At 40.7% G+C, this 14,347-nt stretch overlaps 1 long non-coding RNA gene across 1 annotated transcript in view; it reads right to left on the reverse strand.

Moving 5' to 3' along the window:
* LOC147674113 (uncharacterized) overlaps positions 1-14,347 on the reverse strand; it is a 131,418-nt gene that overhangs the window by 26,099 nt on the left and 90,972 nt on the right. Inside the window, exon 5 of the long non-coding RNA XR_015302551.1 lies at positions 10,614-10,810. This is a non-coding gene — a long non-coding RNA (uncharacterized LOC147674113). The remainder of the gene's footprint in view (positions 1-10,613; positions 10,811-14,347) is intronic.

Genomic DNA, 14,347 nt, shown 5'->3' on the forward strand with positions numbered 1-14,347 from the left:
ACCCCCACCCGTCTTATGAGTAAGTGACACCTTAGTTTAGGGTGTTTCCTTTACCATAGACAAACATACACTGTCTTAGCTTACATAGGTGTCTTCTCTGTTTTTAGGAGGTCAGCTGAGCCCCACCTCAACACTGTCCTCCAGTCCTTAAGGATCATGCTGGATGTCGAATTAAGTAATACTTTTTACCCCATTGCATACGCATTCACTATTCCTGTGACCCTGAGTAGTTTATGTTAACTTCAGTTATTCATTAACTTCTAGGTGCTCCTTACCTCACTAGTCCTGATGAAGACCCCACCCTAAGGCTGGATTTACCTAGTTTACTCATTAGGAGTCGAAATGTCGACTTCAACCTGAACACAAGTCAGGACAACTGTAATCAATGTGATAGTGTTCATAGATTGGTATGTATTTCCTTTGAAACAATTGACCTTTCACTAAGGCCGGATCAGTACTACAATATGATGATGATGTATATATGTCACACAAACCTGTCCTTGTCCACTACCCCATATTTTCACTTTAATCACTACCACCTTCCATCCCTTGTTCCCTAAACCTGAGCACCGAATTTTGTTAATGTTTTGATTTCACTTAAGATGAAAGAAACACCGCATTGCCACTACTGAGTATCGTTAATCAAATGCATATAAATTGCATACATTTGCAAATGTGCCATCTAGAAACGGTATTGTGAATGCAAGTAATTGTTTGTTTCTGCTATAAGCAATTTGTGCTACTTGACCACTTCTTTACTGTACCATGCCAAATGGAGAGAGCAGGAATGCACTATATTTACTGAGATATGACATGTTCCTCCTCTCTCTGTGCACTGGCACACTGAGTGCTGTCTACCACCAACGCAGGTATCCTTGTGCCAGGATGGAAGCATGCCCGTATTACAGGCAGGATTGATGTTGTGCAGGAGGGGACATCTTCCTGCACAAATACAATCCTCAGAGGCATTTTCCTCTTTCTGTGTAGAAAGAGGCAGCTACACATCCACATACGGACTCTGAAAAGCTACTATGGAGAGTAACAGAAAACGTGATTTCACTGATACACAAACTACTACTAAAGGGCTATCTAAGGTACAATATGTGGTCAAGATCAGTTGGAAGAAGGAACTAGGAATGGAATTTAAACTGGAACAAAGGGACACCATCTCCAGCAGTACCTACAGAGGAATCACACATGTACAATGCAGGCAAGCAGTTAGTAAGATCCTGCTCTGTTGTCACATTAACTGACGTAGGCTCCATTGGATGAATACAAAAACTCCAAATCTTTGCTGAAGGAGATGCTTCCAGATTTGTTGGATGCAAGAGTTACTGTGGGGCTGTCCAAAGGGGACAATGTTTTGTGAAAATATCTGGAAGGATATAGACAAGATAATTAATGCTAGAATTCCCAGGTCACCGGCCAGCATTTTACATGGTAAACAAAGAATGCAAAAGCACTAGGTAAAGGCTCTATCTCTGGTTGCAGAACCGTGTATCCTAGTCATTTGGGGTAAACCACTTGTCCCCTCCACAAGAGACTGGTATAACAGGCTCTGGCAGATTCTGGCATCAAAAAGATTTCTTCAGTGCTGAATGGTGAAGATCAGAAGTTTACGAAAACCTGGCCCCAGTATTGGATTTCATTGCTAAAGACTGCAGAGCCATGATATACCCCAGATCTCTTAGGGACAGATGTACGATCCTTTTTTGCGGCCACAAATGAGAGATCGTCCCGTTGCAACGGCCAAAAGGGTAATGGCATGTACAAATGCTATTTTGCGAGTCACTTACTCCCAAAATAGCATTTGCAACACTCGCTATTAGGAAGGGGCGTCCCTTCCTAATAGCAAGTCACCATGCCATGTACCATTGTTTTGCGACCGCATTTGTAGCCGTAAAACACTTGCAGTTTACCACCTACTTCAAGTAGGTGGTAAACCACTCCCCTTTGTGAGTAATTGGGAAAATAGTTTTTAAGAGGAGGCAGTGGTCCCAGGGACCACTGCCTGCCCTTAATAAAATGAAACTGAAAAGTAAAAATTTTCTTTTTTTAAATGTATTCCATTTTCCTTTAAGTTAAACAGGCTGCATTAAAAACTGTTTATTAAAAAAGCAGTCACAGACATTGCGGTCTGCTGACTCCAGCAGGCCACCATCCCTGTTAGTGTTAACCATTCCTAATGGGGTCGCAATTTGCGCCTGCCTCATTCATATTAATGAAGCATGCAATTTGCGATCCCATTAGGAATCGCAAACACTGTCTGAGACACTGATGTGCATACCAATTTGGAAGTCGCAAATTGCGAGACACAAATGCGATGCAATTTGTGAGTCGCAAATTGGTGGGTCAAACATCTGGCCCTTAGAATCCTACAGATAGTTACGATCAGAGTGAAGCCCAGCTAGAAGAGGACCTACATGTGGACTGTCCTGGAGGACATCTGCAAGAGAGATTACCACACTCTCATTTCCAACAGATTGGGGGGGGGGGGGAGTTAAGATGAGAGAATGAAGCGTTGTTAGTTTGTTAATTCATTTATAGTCCTTAAAAATCCAATTAAAAAAGAATTGAAACCTCAAAAGAGAAAGTCATAAATTGACAGAAAAGAGTGAGGAGTAACCAAAATCATCACAAGGAATAGATTTCTGAAAAGAAATCTGGGCTTAGGGATCTATGTGTTTCATTGTAACTGGGTGAGCACAGACAGCAACATTGCACTGGAAGATCTGATCTTTATAGACCGTTGCTATAGACGTCGATGTGTTCACACACAACAGGGATCCAGACATGGAAGTTGCCCAAGAAAGAACTCTGTACTTTTCCCCTTGGGGATGGGCTCCCTAAGGTCAGTGTAATAGAACCTAATAAGCTGGATCAAGGAATAGGATTGGGTGGTACCATTATATTCTTCTATTTGCTTGCTCATACTTCTAAACCTGTGCTTGAGAGGCCTGTATGCCCCAGGCACAGTGCAACAGTTCTTTTGTTGTGCTTCGCAGTATTTAATGTTAGGTCTGAGAGTACCCAAGCTCATCCTCTTCAGGCACAAAAGTAACTAGAGAAAAACTCTAACATTAAATTAATACTAAGTTTGCATTTACTAATTTCTTAATTAATTCATCCCTTCATCCATTACTCATTAGAATGTTTTTCTGCGGTTTGCTGGGTCCATCACAGTGGATAATATTAGGCTATCAAAGTTTTCCTGCGGAAGATGATACAACGGCATTACATTCATTATCCACTTTATGTGGGGTGTGTGAATGCTTCATTAAGGGACCTTACACAGCAATAAAAGGGTTATATGATGTTACAACGCATTCCGTTGCAACGCATGCCTTTTCCACGCATGCGTTACAACGGAATGCAATTACCACGCATATGGTTTACCACGAAAATGCCTTTACCACGCATAGTTTAACAACGTTTTTTCGTTGTTTAACTATGCATGATATTTGCATTTTCATTTTAAACCGACTGCATGATTGTTTATGTAGTTGATATCTATACATGTTTTTTAAATTATGCCTAACCTAATAAATTATTATAATTAAAAAATGTACTTACATTTTCTTTCGACGGTATTCTCCTTCTTCAAAGTGGTCCTTTCTCTATTTTTAATTGAGTACATAGACGCATGTACGTATTCACGTCTGTTAGGGACGCTCTTTCCATGAAGGACAGAGGCACAGAAGAGCGTGTTAAAGGTAAGTTTTTTTTTTAACCCCCTCGTTTTTTGGGGGGGAGACCCCCCATTTTTTTTTTTGCCTTTAACCCATTCCTTTACTACGTTTTTCGTAGTAAAGGAATGCGTGGTAAAGGTTATAGTGGTAACCACGCATGCGTTGTAAAGCATGCGTGGTTAGTGCATTCGTGGAAACGGCTTTGTTGTAGTGGCTGTTTCCCCAATAAAAGTTGACCAACATCTGAAGGTTTCATATGAAGCCCTCTGGGTAAGCTCAGTATGCTTTGTTGCTGTTTGGAGAAGAGAGTTTAGAAATGCTATTAGATCAATTATTAGATCAATCTCAAATTTTCCAGGAGCATAGAGTTATATTTGATAAATGTCAGGTGATCCAGGATTGAATCAAGCTAGTACTTTTTTTGCAGAGATGTTTAAGGCATACCCAAAGCGGGCAATTGACCAGGGCCCTCACATTTCAAGGGAAAGTAAACTTTATCTCTCACGAGCTCACCTCTATCTATTTTTTATCTGAACATCTCTTCTGTCTCCCTTTGCCCAGATTCATCTTAATCATTTTTGGGGGTACTTGAATGACACATTTCAACTGATTGTGTGAGAAACCTATTTCCAAAAGTTGTTTTGGCAACATGGGGCTACAATTTGCCAAAAAGTGGGCTAAGAAACTCAAAGGTATTACGAACAGGGGCCTCAAAAATATGGCTTGCTCTGGGCCCCAAAAATCCTTAAGACAACACTGATATTTTGGTTTCATTACACTTGAACCCGCCTATTCCTTCAGAACTCAATTCATTCGACCTCAGCCAGCATTGCATAAACATTTTCGCAGCTGAGTCCGACATTAGATCATAAGCTGGCTAGAAGAGCGGGAACCTGGAAAGTCCTACGAGCCTTATTTTTCTGTCAGTCTTTTTGATCATGTATTTGCTACAAGATCTGGACCAAAGTAAGCATTTTAAAGGCTGCACATTTCTCATTCAGCCAGTTGAATTCCAACTATTTTGTAACCAGTCCAGAATGAGCTCCTTGTGGATATTTAAGAAGCATTGCAAAGGTTATGCAGCTCTCCAGAGTCACAGAAGGATATTTGTCTTTATTACAATATTTTTGTTTCATCTCCAGCATGTACTGCACAACACAGGTTTATACTGTAATATTAAATGTGACAACTAAACCCTTGGAAGAAACTTTACTAGCAAAGCTGCATTAAATATATACTCCTGGCAGCAAACTATGGCAAAATTGAGTTTTTCATGCAGGAGAACATGACATTATAGAACTGAAGTATACATTTATTTCCCCCACATTACCTCCATAATTTATATTCCTTGTGCTTTTTTCCCTAAAGTAAGATTTGAGGAAACAGAAACCCTGTGCTTATAAACCAAAGGCATGCATGGTTGTTGGTTGAGAATTTCCTCTAAGAATAACATTTTGTTCCTTCCCAGATTCTCAGGGGCATTCATTTGTGTATGATTTGTCACCATCATAAACTCATCCACATTAAAAGTGGGGTTCTTTCGATTATCCCTACAGTTTGGTCCTCTGCTGCATAAGCATGTACCAGCACACTGGGCTGGACTGCTAGCCTAATATTGTAGAATGTGGGAAACCCAGCGAATTCCTGGGAGTACTGGTGCCAGGATACCTAAATTGCATTCACTACTCCCATTTTGATTGGTGAAATATTTGATTGAAAGTATCAGTTTGTGTCACTTTGGACATCCAAGTCAAACATCAAATGATTATGATTAACATGTTGAACAGTTTCAACATTATTATCCCAGTTTTACTAATTCTAATTGTATTAACACATCATATCAAGATATAGAGCTTAACATCCATCAAAGTTATGTCTCCCGACCGATTCATTCTATTCTTAAAGTTGACTTATTATTGAAAGGGGCCTCTATCCACAGAGAAAAGTAGAAATAGAACAACAATCTAGTTTCACTTTTAGCTTAGCGTAAAAGAAGGGCAAGAGCAATGTTCATTTTAAAACTAAGGGCACGGGCGGCTCTTCCAAATGAGCAGAGGAGCATCGCATCATAAGCCACAGAGCTGAACAATAAAGCAGTGATGAAGTTAATTTATCATAATTTTTTTTTTCAGCCACCCATCCTGAACTAAGCCTCAGGATGGGGAGGGGCCAACGCGGCTGGGTGGCAGCAGCAGAGCTATGCGCTATAAAATGCGCATGTCTCTTTGGCCGGCCGTCTTGGGCTGGCCAGCGAGACATGCGCATTTTAAAGTTCTCTAATCTTGCTGTCTTAGATAGCTGGGTTAGAGAACATGGAGGCCTCTACTGCTCTTGGAACTGCTAGGAGAGCCCGCTGTATCCAATCCTGGTGCTGCTTTCATGTTGTGAAAGCAGCGCCAGAATTAAGTAGTGCAGGTTCCAGCATCAGAGATTCCTGTGAAGACGCCCGAGGGAGGAGGACGTTGAGCTGAAACTCACCAAGGTGAGTCTATTTTTTTTGTGTGCCCCCCCTGCCCCACCACACCACCCTTGGTGCAAGTCAGCCATCATTGACTAAGGGGCATATGCACAAGGAAATGTCAGAGAGTGGAGCTGTGCTAAATTTAGCAGCGCCTCCCTCTGACATTTCCAAAACGCAGGGATCAACCATATTTACAACAATACTGTGCACCCCTGTGTGTTCACCAGGGCTGGTGCTAAAATTAGCTGCCTAGCACCAAGGCAGGTACTCTTGTACCATAGTGCAAGGGTACATGCGTTACATGGAATGATTGTTTATGTGTAGGAAGGTATACCTTCCTGCACATAAATAATTTATTGCGCAATGAAATTTTGAGCACTGTCTCCTCATTTCTTTAAAGGTTAGTTCTCCCAAGGAAAATCCTGTTTCGTTTTGATGTATAGTTTTGAAAGAAAGGCAAGATTTTGTTTCTGGTAATCTTTTTCCAAAAAGTCTTTTATTGGTTGAATTCTTATTTTTGTATTATTTCTAAGTTTTTTGAGTGTGCAAAGACAGCAGACACGTGTTTCGCCCTACTTGGTCTATTGGACCAGGGCATTCTCAAGGCTTATTGATTAATCATGACAGCAGTATGCAATTTCATTCGATTTTAATACAGAGTATTATGCTTCAAATTTTCAAGGCAACAAATATGCAAAATATAATTGATATCCGATAGAGCAGTTGTCCTTGGGTAATCCATTGCTCCGAGCGCTGTTATGGTCTAGCCATAATGGCAATTTATTACTTCTATGTGTGCTGCAGAATACATAGAAGTAGCACAACAATCATTAAATACTGACATATTTAATGATTGTTGTGGGGAAGAGGTGTGACACAGCGGCCAGGGTGACTGACTCTGGAACCCGGGGGCTCACGGTTCGATCCAGGGCGCCGGTGGAAGATTAGCCCAGCATCATGTGACTCTGAGCAATAGCTTGCTTAATCTTCCCGACGGCCCCCAACGCCTAGAGACCCTTAAGGGGAGATTGTTCACGCTTTACAAATGTGGATTATTATTTGTATTATTTATATGCAGGGATGGAAACCTTCCTTCATGGCGTTTTGTTCTTTCTACGTGTGCTGCGGAAGGCAGCACACATAGAAAAAGCAAAAACGAGGAGTAATAAAAGTATTTCTCCTCATATTGCCATTTTAACAGCTGCTCTTGCATTGCGTTTTTTGGCACTGCCTCAGATTTACACCTCCTTGTAAATCTGGAGCAGCGTCATAAAGCAATGTGTGTTGTGGTGGAAGGCCCACAGCAACACCCATTTCACTCCCCTTTCACAGAAATACCTGCGTGAAAGGGTACCATATTTAAAAAGCGGTGTTAAGCCACAAAAAGTGGCTTAACAGCACTTTCTAAATATGGAGCAAGGCATTGTGCCACAGGAATGATTTTAAAAGTGACGTGCCTGTGGCACAATGCCCTTGTAAATAAGTCCCTTAATGGTATGCATGTGGTGTAAGAGCATACTCATTGTTATCCAAAACAGGGGAAAGCCTTGTTTTATAGCTAATGGTTTCCTTGCTGTACAGCATGTTAAAAAGGATCCTGGGAAAAGAAGATGCAAAAGAAGAACACACTGGTTTCTGGATCATGCGAAGGCAATGGTGGTTCCCAAAGAAGTATAGATGAAAACAGAGGAGACTTGAAAACTAGCTACCAATATGGAGCACATCACTCAATTCCCCACAGATAATATGACTGTAGAACGTACTGCAATAAGAAAAAGGGTAATACAAAATATAATAGCACTGGATGTTTATATTGGCCAGTAAGCATGGCATCTGTTAGATTATTCGACCCGAATGTTATACTTACAATCCTGACAAGAAGACGGTTGGAGAATTACAAGAGATGTCAAACACAGGACTGCGGAAACGGATAAGTAGTTAATTAGGAAATTGTGGTACTTTCTTTTTAGAGATAGTGCTTGTAGCTGCAGTTGGAGCTACAGATATTATTGTGATTATGCAGTTGCTTGTGTGCTTAATAAAAAGTTGATTTCAGAAACAAGCAAGAATTTAAGTGAATGAGAATTAAAGCAGCAAGACAGATTGAGGGTGCAAGAAAGGAAGGAGCAGAAAGAGATCAATAAATTGATGAGTATTGATTATTAATTGATGTTGTAGAAAAAACATGTTGATGATTGTTTGGATCATATAGCTGTGTACTTATAGGGACACGATGAGACTACGGTTAGAATAACAGTCCCATGGAAACTGGGGAAGAAGCTGGATTTGCGTTTAGCAGAACAGGCTTTTCCGATAAGCAAGCCTGTGACTTATGATAACAGTCAGATAGCCTTTAATTGATTTGATCAAAATGATGACATACCCAAAATGCATTATAATGACTATACATGGAAAAGCCTCCTTGCTATGCTGATTGCAGACTGTCTTATTTCTGATCTACCAATGATGAGTTATAGTGTGATTAGCATGCAATTAGATCCTGCTGCACTAATGTTTATTTCACAATCCTTGGTATGACCTTAATTGGGTGTGCATGATCACATGAATTCTATTGGAATTGTATAAAAATGTGATCATCTGTGGGCATGGGGAGCCTTGGGGCTGGCTGGCTGTGAAGGACTCCCTGTGATCATTGTGGTTGTATTTAATGCTCCATACAAACACCAAAGTCATCTGAGGTTTCCTCTGGAGTGGATGTTGATTTTTCCCCATAGTTGTATTGAATAGTTCCAGAGATCCCAAACCCATTGTGCAAGTTTATTTGACTGGACTCTGTTTAAGATTGTTTTATCTTCTCCAGGATTGCTTCTAGCTGTATGTAGTATTGGATGTCTTTATTCTCTACAACGCTATTTATACCCATTTTACTTATTGGATATTGGATATTGGATATTGGATGGATATTTATAGAGCGCTAACGTTCGCTCCGAAGGGAGCATCTTGGCGCTGTAAAAACCTGGGACCAGATCAGAGGAAGTGCGGTGGAGGGTTAGATGGCTGCTTTAGTCCAGTCGTCAGAAAGATTAAAAATCCATGTTTTAAGGTGCTTCCTAAATGGTTTCTCCTGCGTCTGAAGTCTAAGATGCCTTGGCATACTGTTCCAGGCTCTAATAGCCAGGGTACTGAGAGTTTTACCGCCTTTGGACTTCAGGTTGAATTTGGGGGGGGTCATGAGGTTTTCTTGAGAGGATCTGAGAGTGCGACCCGGGATGTAATGAGGGAAGCGTTTCGACAGGTAGACTGGGCCGGATTTGTGGAAGGCTCGGAAGGCTACAACGAGAATTTTGAAGAGTATTCTCTTGTGCAAGGGGAGCCAATGAAGGAATCTGAGGGCAGTGGAAATAGAGGATTTGCGTGGGAGTTTTAAGACCAGACGCGCGGCAGTGTGCAGGACACTTTGCAGTTTCAGTCGGGTGGATTTCTTGGTCCCTGCCAAGAGGCCATTGCAGTAGTCCACTCGAGAGAGAATGAGGGCTACCGCAATGGTCTTTCTGGAATCGAGCGGGAGAAAGTCAAAGAACTTTCTCATGGATTTTATGATGCCAAAGCATTTACCTGCTACAGTTGTGGCATGGGAATCGAAAGAAAGATCGGAATCGAAGATGACTTATAAGGCAAGTTTGCCTGTTGTGCAGCAATATGTCCCTTCTCTGCTCGCTTGTTCAAGGCATATAAAAGCAATAATTAATAAATAATATAACTTCATAGATCTTGCCAAAATGTATTACTCACTCTCCAAGTTGAAGAGCAGAAGGTGCACCAAAGTAGGAATAATCTATGTAAGATCTTCTATGATCCAGATCAGCTCTGCTCTGGGCTTCTAATTTTGAGAATAATTATAATAATGATGATAATAATAATGATGATGATCATAATAATGATACAATACCATTTCATCCTGGTTATTAAATGCCCTCTGCCTGAAGGACTGGACTGCACTTCTCCTGTAACTTGGTGAAAGGCATTTAATAACTAGTATAACCTGTGGCAGAAGGCTGATAAGGCACCTGGAACTAGCTATAATACATAAGCATCAAAGTCAAACAATATTTCTTTATAACAAGTCCAGGGAGACAAGTAACCAGGGAAATGAGGCAGAAAAGGCAACTGATTCAGTGATACGTTTACAGCAAGACAAATACAGACCAGAGACCAATGCTATGAGGGGTAAATAAATTGCAGACTATACATATCTGAAATCTATAAGCACATGTGCTCTAAGAAAATGGGTATATTAAACCGAGTAAGTGATCATCAAGCATTCCTACACATCTCAATGATCATTTCAAAAGTAAACTGGAGAGTTACCAAATGTTCATACTTATCCCATTGAAAATATTGTTTAGTAATTAGAATATTTTCCAGTTCCTGATGCAATGGCCTCTATCTTGATTTACCTTTTTATTTGGTCCTGTCATCTGGTGATTAAAGAAAAAACATACCTTTAACCATGTGGCGATGAAGGAACTTGGTATGCAGTTAGACATCTGTCATTAAGTGATGAAACTAGCAGGCAAGGGCTCAGAATAGAGCAGCAGAATCTTGTTGGTCAGAGTATACTCCAATGACTTTCAGTTAGTTATTGCCAACGATGTTGAGGCAGGGTTCCACTGAGAGGGAATGAACTGAATGGGGAGCACTTGAGGAAAACAAAACCAAAATTGATTGTTTTAATTTCACTGGGTATCGTATTATGCAGAATAATGCATAATTTAAAAAAAAAGAATGACTCAGACAGGTAACCGACAGACCATTGGATCACCACTCATAATATGAAATGTAAAAAGCCTCAGAATAGAATGGAAACAAAGAATGTCATTAGAGTAGCTTCAAGCCTGCAATTCTCAGATATTGATTCTGCAAGAAACCCATCTAACCAGCACTGATTATGAGGCCCGATTTGGAAACAAAAGGTGGCTACAACAGGTCATATGCACATGCCAATCGTGTTACTTAAAGGGAGTAGAAATTGTGATTAGACAGAACTGTGGAACAGAAATTTCACAATCTAAGAGAGATCACATTGATCTGTGAGGATTTGCTAAATTAAATTGTAATGAAATAGTATTTGCATTCAGGAAACTAAAGGGACAACACTGATTATTTCACATCCCAATATGGCTTAATACCGAACCATCTAGATTTTCCAGGGCCAGTAGTAATAGGTGTAGATTATAATACCCTATTGTACAATGAATTAGATAAATCATCATCCCCCTCACCGTTAAAAAACCAAAAGTATGACAATGCCTGCTGAATAGTATTCAAATGTAGGGTTTTGTAATGTATGAAGACAGAGGGAAGGTACTCAAAGAGGATATAAATACCACTCAACAAATATGAACACTACTCACGTTTAGACTTCTTTCTAGCTCATTGATCACAAGTGCCTTATGTGGTAGATGTTGAACATTAACTAATCCACATTTCAGACCATGCAACAGTGGACCTAAAGCTAAAGTTTCCTGCTGTACTGAAATTTCCAAAATGGACAATGGACTATAAATTATTATTACTTCAAGAGAAAAAAGAGGAGAATAAATATTATTCAATGGAAGTTTTGGAGTTGAGGAAAGGCTCCAACACTAGAAATAGTATAGGATGCATCCAAAGCTTGTTAAAATGGATAATAACTAAAATTTCAAACGTAAACTTGGAAAAGAAGCAGGTGAAAAATCTAAAATTGGAGAGCAAAATTAAAGATATTGGGAACCTGCTACAGCATTATAACCTCCCTGAAAATTCATGAAACACACTAACAAAATAAATAAAAGAGTCACAACTGGCATTTAGGTTAATGGTAGGAGGAAACAGATTGAAATTATGAAAATGTAATAACATTCAAAATTCTGAATATAAAAAAAAGCTGGCAAAGCCAAATTCAACATAAGTTTAAATAATATAGGGAAAATATTTTGTAATGATTCAAATACAACATTAGCGAATTGGAAACAGTTGTTTTGAACTTTTTTTCAAGAACAATGAGAAAAACATTTCCACAGAATCTAAGAAATGGAAGGGCATTTTCTTTGTGTTCTACACAACCAACAAGGTGCTGAATCTATAAATCTCACCAGTCACCCAGGTCACCCTGAAAACACGGGACCAGGTAACAAGTGTGCTACAGGTGGCCACATGACCATCATCTAAAATCTCACTATTTGGCAACACAGAGTTTACCCTGGATACAGATTGTTCCCAGTTCCTAACCTGGAAGAGAAGAGGATGGTATAGATTGTGAGACCTCTTTTAATGTGATTCTATCAAAACATTTGAAAAGATTAAGCATGAATATAAGCTTCCTGAGAAGGAATGCCTTCATTACATGCGAATCAGACTATTGAGTGCTTCACCCAATAGTTAAGAGAGGAGCTACCAGAAGCCACAGTGGATTTGAGCAATTTCTAAGATCTACTTTCTGCTAAACTCAGAATCAGTTTGTCGAAAGAGTTAGTCTTCATGTTAGGCAAACGTCAAGGAGAGCACTTTTTCGTCTGGTGAATAATTTAACTAGACATGCATAAAGTAGTGAAACGACTTTCAAAATTTGAAACAGATGTTACTACACACCAGATCATGTGAATGTTATAGACAACAGGAAATGTGGTCATTGTAAGAGAGGATGTGGGAACCTAGGACACTTTTACAAATATTTTGGAAATGCCCAAAACTTGAAAAGTATTGGTTAGACATATTACCCAAGATCAAAGGTAAGGCTGGGAAAGAACGGAACAAATTGCCTGGAAAAACGTAATCTGCGACACAACTTTTTCCTCTGCATTCCAGTCCCATTTATGTGGACCATGAGACACAGAGTACTGGGCTTGCTAGATCCTAATGTTTATATGCTTTGTGGGTGGAACCTTTCACAGGTGGTGCAACTTTAGTACTACCTCTTTTAGCTTGAAGGTGCAATGGGGGATTTCTCCAATTCATTCCTATGACCTATCCAGAAAGCCAGACTCTTGTCAAAATATCAGTGAAAAACAGTTATAGGGCTTCATTATGATGGCGGTTGGACGAGCATCTGATTACCATTGTTTCGGTCTCTAGACCATCTGACAAAGATTCTGCGGTCCCTACAGCCAAATTGTGATTCAGTTGCCATACAGGCGGTTGTAAACATTCCTTTTTCCATTGCAGCTTGTGCTGCAGCCCCGAAAAGGGCCGCAACACAAGCTGCGATAAAAGGGATGTTTTTGAACATTCATACACCGTGTGCCAGGCACCATGTGGTGCCTGGCACCTGGTGTATGGATGTTTGGGGGGCACCACATGGGCCCCGGACCCTGTGGTGGAGGCCCACATGGGGAGGGGGCTCTGTCTGTAAAGGCAGAGGGACATGGACATCGTAATCCCTATGGCTGTACCTTGCCAGGCACTGCCCCCATTGTAGGGATTAATATCTACCCACACCCCGATGGGCTTGTTGAGCCTGTTGGAGGAGGCGGTCTTTCCCCCTGCCCAAATCACTTCGACCACAGGCCTTGTAATCCGGTGGTCCAACTGATACTCCGCATGTCGGACAGACCGCCACTGACGGCTTGTCCGTGGTGGTCCACCGGACACTAATCGGGTCCTTAATTCTTTAGGTGAAAGGATAACTTATATAAATAGCAGAGTAATTGGTCACTGGTTTTTGCATTTTGAAGCAGGGACTCCTGGGTAATTTTACAGTACAGCAAAGAGGATACAATGCAAAAGTAGGTGAGAGACTGTAAGGGAATAGTTGGAATTGGGTGGTAGGATTTCAAGAATCGCTGACTAGTGCACAGGAATAATTGCTCACCTCCACCACCACCTCCTCCAAACTTAGCTGGACCTGTGAAGACTTCATTTGATGAATAAAGCGATGCTGGAAAAAGGCTCCTGACTTCTGCTAGTGAAAGAGAACTCAAACAAGGATTCAGGAATTCCTTACTGTTTTCTTGCTCCAGGGATAGAAAAAGCAAGAGGAGCCTTTATCCTAAGAGGGTCCAGCTAATCATAGAGGCCTGGACCCTACAGTAGATCTGGCTGGGGAATGACCTGGTGCCTAGAAGCCTGTTCTGAGGAGCTACGGGCTTCAGGACTGATCATTAGGAACTTTCCCTGAATTTACAAAAGTTGGTGGACTGAAACAAGAAAGGACTGGGGCTTTCCCATGAAGGTCAAACCCAAGGTGGGCAAGAAATCC

The sequence above is a fragment of the Lissotriton vulgaris genome, chromosome 12 (genome assembly GCF_964263255.1).
Source record: "Lissotriton vulgaris chromosome 12, aLisVul1.2, whole genome shotgun sequence".
NCBI classification, from domain to species: Eukaryota; Metazoa; Chordata; class Amphibia; order Caudata; family Salamandridae; genus Lissotriton; species Lissotriton vulgaris.